The sequence below is a fragment of the Cavia porcellus genome, unplaced genomic scaffold, assembly GCF_034190915.1.
Source record: "Cavia porcellus strain 051 isolate PalLab524CR breed Dunkin Hartley unplaced genomic scaffold, mCavPor4.1 scaffold_30, whole genome shotgun sequence".
Lineage (NCBI taxonomy): Eukaryota > Metazoa > Chordata > Mammalia > Rodentia > Caviidae > Cavia > Cavia porcellus.
Window position 1 is genome coordinate 40,055,309 of NW_026947513.1, and position 7,807 is coordinate 40,063,115.

At 36.6% G+C, this 7,807-nt stretch overlaps 1 pseudogene; it reads left to right on the top strand.

Moving 5' to 3' along the window:
- Nucleotides 1-1,360: 1,360 nt before the first annotated feature.
- Nucleotides 1,361-1,922, top strand: LOC100718364 (U1 small nuclear ribonucleoprotein C-like; annotated as a pseudogene).
- The last annotated feature ends 5,885 nt before the right edge of the window (nt 1,923-7,807 follow it).

Genomic DNA, 7,807 nt, shown 5'->3' on the forward strand with positions numbered 1-7,807 from the left:
ACAGTACCAGAAATATTTTACATTATTCAATATTTATGTTTATACAGTTGTATAGAAAAATACTCAAAAAGTCAAATGATTTTGCTTACACAGTACCACAAAAGGAGTTTTCTTAGCTCATTAATTAAGACAGGAAACAAAAAAAGTGTTAAAACAGATTTGAATGAAATCTGTGCCTTGGTAAAGAGATTAATAATGCTGATATAACTTTGCTAATAGATGAAAAATTGATTCATTTTCTATGAAATGAGAAAGATAACATTTTCAATAATATTTTTACTGGCTTTACTAGCCTCCTAACATCTTTTGGACAAGCATATCTGTACTACTCTCACTAATTTAAGAACTAAATATAGCCAAGAAGGCAATCAAAAATATATATACTCTAGTATTTGAAAAATGTAAAGTTTGGAGGAGGGCCCAAGGCATACCATGTAGCCATGTTAAAGTCTCCAAAATGTTTTCTAAAAATGCTAATAGAAAACATATTCACTATTTTTCCCATCATCACACTGAACAACTCTAGATCCCAAAAGAATGTGGAGTAAAATCAAAAATAAAGGGAAATGGGGGCTGGGGATTTAGCTTAGCAGCATAAGCACCTGCCTTGCAAGTGCATGGTCGTGAGTTCTATCCCTGGTACCGATTTTTAAAAATCAAAAAAATAAAGGGAGAAAAAGACACAAACATAGACATGTTCGTTTATCATTATTGTCTCAAACTGCAAGCCTATACCTAAATTGTCTTTCTTTATGGCAGGGTAATAGTCCATTGTGTATAAACAATGAGTTCTCCTTAGCCACTCATCAGTGGATTGGTGCACACACTGTTTCCAAGTCATGCGTATTATGGACAATGCTGGAAACGTAGGCATGCGTGTGTGCCTGTATAACAGGATGCTTAAATGCTTTTGGGAAAATACCTAAGACTAGTTTCTTTTGGTTCATCAAAAAGATAGTTTTGTCCTTTTAGTTTTTTTTGTTTTTTTTTTTTTCTTCTTCTTCTTCTTCTTTTCAATGAGAGTGTTTTTTTTTCCCCCTCACTTGTACTCTGAGTGATGTTTTGGCCATTCTGTTAAGGTCATGATACACAGTCCATTAACCACTGTCAGTCTATAATTGTTTTGTTATGAAATCTTGTTTTTCTTTTTCATAGAAGTAAAGTGTTTTTACATCTTGTGTCTTCTGTATCTACATGTGTTACAAACACAATTCAAAGAAAAAATGTTACGTAGAATTATCTATTTTAACAGCAAACTTCAATATCAAAATGTCTTCCATTCCCTGAGAATCAGAAGAGTCAGTTTTTATCCAGATGTTTCATCTTTCTGAATTGGAACTAAAATGGCCTATAGGGCAACATGCCCAAGTTTTATTGCAACTACTGAGAGAAGTACCTCAGCTATGGCTCTCCATGTGTGAGAAAGACACACTGCCTTGGCGGGAAACATAAAGAGAATATGCAAAGACTGCTCCCAGAAATGGATGGAAGATCAGGTTCAGAGCCTAACTGACAAACCAATGGCTGCATTTCAACAGGGAAAGACTCCTCCCACTCCATCCTGCCTGGGCAGGGGCAGTGATCCTTCCTCTTACCCAGTCTCCGGGGCCCTCTCTCTCTGGTACTATGCCAGCACTTCATATGGGAGGCCATGCCACGCTGCCAAGGCTGGGCTCCCTCCTCCTGGGATGATGCTGGTGGGACCTGCTCCTGCAATGAGCTCACCCGTGGGAGGCCACCTGCCAGCCATGCCTGAGCCTCCAATGACGAGATCTCGTGCTCAGCCCACGATGGTGCCCACTGGGCCAGGAATGACTGGACCAGACAGACAGAGCCAGAAGGCAGCCTCTTCCATCATTGTTTTTATTATATGTTTTTCTTCACCAGGGTATCACGGTGCTGTGACTCTGGGTGTTTTCTAACGGTGTGAATGGCAAGGAAGACTTGCTCTCTCTTTCTGGGAAAGAGAGAAGAGTTTTGAAGGGAGAAGGCCAAGCAAAGTGCAGAAAGCACAGTGTCGTTTGGGTGGTGAGATGTGACAATAAAGTATTTCAGTTCTTTGAAAAAAAGTGGAATTGAGTTGCTTAGGTTATACACTTTAAATGTTTATAAATGCAATATTTTTAGATAGTAAACCAGTTTATAAAATTATGATATGCTCATAGGTGCTGTTAAAACTTTTAAGAAAGTATCCATTTGCAAAGGAACATCACGCAATCTTATTCATAAAGTTTCTTGCTTAATAATTATAACCTTTTCTCCTTTATTGTAGAAATAAAACCAAAAAATTACGTAAGTGAAAAATGTTATTTATATTCATTAGAACGACAAATTCCCAGGTTTTGTTGCTTCTTGGTTTGTTGTTGTTGTTGTTGTTGTTGTTTATTTGCTTTGCAGAAGGTGAAGAATACGTAAGAACGTGCTCTCCTTAATCACCAAAGGCCACTGTCAGGCCGCCTGTGTCTGTTTCCTCACCTATACTGATCCTTAACTGACCTGGCTTCCATGCATGAAGGGACGAGGCCAGGTGAAAAAAAGAGCAGGTTGGGATTTGTTGATTTGTTCTTCTATGAATCATGCCAAGTAGCACAGGTAAAACCTGCATGACCTATACATCTATTTGGCTTTTCAGAAGTAGACAGGAAATTCTGTGTTGCAGAAGTATCCGAACAGCCATTCTTCACAAGCATAGAGCAGACTTTTGATTTCATGCTCAGTCAAGAGCCTTTGATAATTTCTCAGACTTTATTGTCAGTGGGTCTGACAATAAAGAAAGAAAATAAATACAAATTAAAGGAATACAAATTTAACAAAAATCCTTAGCCAAAAAATTTGTTGAGAAACGCACAGTAGATATGAATTTAAGGCTTTAAAAAAAAGCCTTCATTAAGTAGTAACCAGTGATAGTACAGAAAAATTCCCTTAATAGTTATTCCTCAGTGTGGGGCATGGTGGTGCACACCTGGCATCCCAGCACTTGAGAGGCTGAGGCAGGAGGATTGTTGGAATTCAAGACCAGCCTGGGCTAAAAGTGAGCTCAAGGCCAGCCTGAACTGCATAGTAAGATCCTATCTCAAACAAACAAGCAAACAAACAAACAAAAAACATAGTTACTCCTTATCAAACTTTATAATATCAACTTTGGTCCAAATATCAAAATGTGGATCCAAAAAAAGGCTGAAAAAATCTGATGAATGATTTGGTTTTTCCCCTCTTTTGTATTTAAAGTTGGGTCTGTTAGAACTATTCTCTCCAGTGTATGTTAAGATATGGTTTTCTAAATCTAAATTTATTTTGAAGGCTAATTAGATTAAGTCACTCTAGGCTTACTCTCGGGGTATTAAAAGATACACACACCTCCAGATCTTTGACTTGCCTGCTGTCATGAAAGCTATGTATTCACAATTAGCTTCCTCAAAAAGCCCTTGAAGAACTTAATCATATGTATGCAGTGTGCAGTGCAGTCATGTAGTTTCCCAAGGCACACATTCAAATCATAAACATCAACGTTTTCAAGGAGCCATAAAAATTACTGAGTGACCAATTCACCTTCTAAGTGCTTATCACATGCCCCCTAAATGCAGCATAATGATATATGGTAAAATACAAATATGTCTGATAGCAAAACTATGAATCGTGTGAAAACTAACACTTTATAGCACTAGATTGATCATCAGTGCTTTAAAAACATAAGTCTGATTTACTCCACCTTGGTGTTTAGATATGACTGACGTGATATGTTCAGCTCTATACGTCATATTGTAAAATAATAGGAAATATGTATGATGGCAATCAAGCTGGTTAATGTGCTTAAAGCAGACTATTAGCAGACTAATAGTTACAGAAACTGAGATAATAAGTTTAGGAAAAAATTTTGACATCCTGTCACTGGAAAAGAAGTAGAAACAATTAGTACAGCTTCAAAAGACAGAAATGTGATTCCTGGAAGAATGTTAAGTGACAACAGAGTTATTGATTGACTGATTGCTTCATAGATCTCAACATACTGGCATCTTTCCTCAGTGTGAATTTTCAGTAATAAACTGAGTGCTCTGTGAGAGCTGTCAGTGTAACTGGTCACATACAGATCATGATTAGTCCTTTCTTTTTTGCCCCCCTAATTACTACCTACTCAAGACAAACGTTAGGCATTATGTGATTGTAAAGTCCTGCCAAATGTGACATTCTGCATAACCCATTACCTGGGTGCTTACTCATAATAGTACCTTATAAAAGTAATATACTGTCTGTTTATTGATATATGTCCCAAACTAATCCATACTTCATATCTAGTGGCTTGATTGCTAGCATGTACTGTAGTAGTGGGTGTGATGGAGCATTAACTGAAAACATTCCTGTGCCAGGATCTGTAAGCAGCAAAATGTCATTTTTGTGACCTATGGATGTATCACCTGGTATGTCCACTGGGAACAGCTGTGTCTCTCCTCTTTGGTCTTGTGGAGTACATGCCTATCAACAGTACTATCATGTACATTGATCCTACCTGTGAAGGTACATGACATCAATATTTATCTTATCTGTGACTTATCTTTATCTCCCAAAACAGTGTACTCTGTATACTTAGCTGCATGAATAGGAAGATAAACAGATTTATATAAGACTGTATGTATTAGTTTGAGTTTACAACAAATGCTCTTACAATCCTTTATCTTTCTGAATCCTGTCAAAGTGTGAGAAATTAAAGAATCCTCTTCAAAATATTATCTAATACCATTGGCAACAATCTTTGATATAGCAAATGAAGAACTTATTCCTGTCTTTTGCTAAACATATCACTAAATGTTCTAAAAACATGGTTACTTGAAGTTTACCAATGATCTAAATAGTACTGTGAGTAGTATGACCACAAATTCATCAGTAGATGAAGACAACACACAATCAAAATACCAGTGCTATTTTTCACTACATGATATAATGGCAAAAATCAATTTTAGTTTTTGTGTGACTGAACATAGTTTTAATCTTGAGCCCTCCTTTTAGCTGTGAGAAAAACTTACTGAATTCAAGGATTTTTGTTTTCTTTTTCTCTAAGGTCAGTGTCAACACCAGTGTGTTTATGCAGTGCTTTTGTTCTGAGGAGCTCTCTTGGAATCCTGTGGTGTTAGACTCATCAGAGCAGCGTCATCCCATCTGGTCCTGTATGTGTGGTTTTGGGCTGTCAAAAATGCATGGCCATGGCAGCTTTTTTTTCTTCTTTTACTGGTTCTTTCCAAGATTGGCGTGATGTAGGCCTAAGCTACCAAGCTGAATCTGCTCGGTTCCATTTTCAGAAGGTGCTGTACATGTTGCTTTGACTCACTCCTAAAACTCTTGAGGCTCAGAACCTCTTTGCTCAGTCTGTTTTTGTAACATGTAAGAGAAGAGATATTTCCTTAAATAGTAAATGTGTAGCTAAAAAAAATAATGACTTGGTTTGTGTGATGCTTGGTAATATCTCTAAGTCACTTCTGGATGTAGCTGACAAACGCAAATGCAACAACCAACCTATGGGGCAACCCACCCTTAACCCTAAATGAAGATAAAACCATGCAACAAACGGGGCCTGGGTGGAGTAAGAGTGGACAGAGAAAGCCTTAGGATGCAGTCTCAGCCTCCACCTGTCCCCTGTGGACACTGACATGAGGACCTTCACACACCCTAGGTTCCCAGCCCGCAAACCGCCCCACCCCCGTCCTCTCACCAGAGATGGAGTTGGCTGATTATGAACTGGGTCTAAATAAATCTCTTTTCTTTACATTGGTGCTTTTGGTATTTTTTCACAGAGATGGAAAGCTGGCACACTTGGTCTGTAGTTCTCCTCTTGACACCTCTGTCAGATTTTGCTACTAGAACAATGCTGGCCTCAGATGATCTGTTAGGCAGCTTCTGCAGTTTCCATTATCCGAGGGAGGTTGTAAGAGTGGGAATAAATTCTCCCTTAGGTGCTTTGTAGAATTCAGCAGTAAGTAAACCGGGCCTGGCAATTAAGGCTCTGGAAATTTATTAATTAGAGAATCTCTTTCTTTAATAGATGTAAGTCTAATCAGGTTTTTCATTTCTTCAAAAAGTGTAGACCTACTTTTGTTTTATACCTGTTCTTGTCTGTATGCTGAAAGATGGTGAAAGATCAAACAAGCTTTGCACTTCATCTACAAAATCACACCTGCACCCAGAGAAACGTGGGATCACAGTGATCCTTGACACCATCTGAATATTCTTAGAATGTTCAGTGATTTTCTCTTCTATTGTGGTATTAATCGTTTGTCTCCCCCTTTATCCTCATCCTAGGTAGGGTTTTATAAATTATTTTATTACTTTCAAAGACCTAAGTCTGGATTGTTCTATGCTGATTTCTTTTTTTCTATTTTATTTCTGCTTCCAGTTTTAACATTTCTTTTGCTTCCTAAATTGCATTTCATTTTATCTTGTTTATTTTCAAGCGTAGAAACTTACACTGCTGATTTAAAACTTTTCTTCTCAAATATGTTCAAGAAATACTATCAGTTTCTCTCTATATCTCACACATCATCATGTTTTAACTTTTTTTATTTTATTCAGAATTACTTTTTAAAATGTACTTTTAGTTTTTTCTTTGAGTCATGTTTATTTATACTATTGTTGAATCAGAATATTTTAAGATAATATTTATTTATACTAGCAAATGTTTAATAGTTCCGTTCTTTGTCTTAATGTGACCATCAAGAAATTACGTGTAGGTAGTTGTCATTGAGGTATGTGAAAGGGTGTCCAACAGCCTACAGGCTCAGATATTTAATGTGATTAGACCACATGGTGCCACAAATTCCATCCCTGTTGATTAAGGGAAATAAAGTATGAAATGGTTGACATCACATTTAGTTTTAAATAACTACGCATATTTTATAAAACTGATATCATAACTATTCTACAGTTCCAAAAATAATATCATTTTCATAGAATTATGCAAAGGTAGAATTACAGTGAAGGTAAAGCTTATCTGGTTCAGTGTATCCATTTTATAGCTGAGCAATTAGTATTGATGGAAAGCCGCACAAGGTCATTAAATTAAAGAGTCACTTGATGCTTCTAAGTAAGTAACCATTTTCCCAACCTGTTATAGTTCTTCATTTTTTCATATTGATCAGTGTTTCCAGAAATGAAGGATATTTTGCAACATTTGTCCCTTTTCCAAGGTTTTTCAGAGTTCACCAGAACACAAACTCGGTGACAACTTATCACCTCCATCATTAAAGAGAATGAATCTTTTCATGACAACATAGATTTCTCCTTGCAAAACATAGAGAACCAGAACTGTGATTGTGTGAAGTCCAATAAATGAAAGGCTGCTGACAAAATGATTTAATACACATTGTGGAAAGAACCAATTATTAAATATTGCTTACCTAGTGATAAAGGACAAGGAAGGATAAACTACTAGTTTAGTGACACATTAAAAAATATGCTCAGCAGAGAGAAGGCACTTGCGTTGTCAAGGAAGAAATGACCCCATTAGAGAAATAAGAAACATGACCAGAGGAACACAAAACTTCAGGCATTCAGGGGCTGGCAGTGCCAGGATTTTTCTGGATTATCCTGATGGACTCTGTAGCACAGGACCAATGTTTTAACAGAATGCATGCATCTTTTAGTTTACTTCTCTAAGATAATATTTTAAATTGACTTTAATTTTAAATTCTACCAAAGTTTGGTATTTACATATTATTTTAGAATTTTTCAATAAAATTAAATCAATTATCTACTTCATGTAAAACTAGATTATTTCTGCAGTGGTTTAGAGCAGCTTAATGAATCTTCATGTAAAAATATG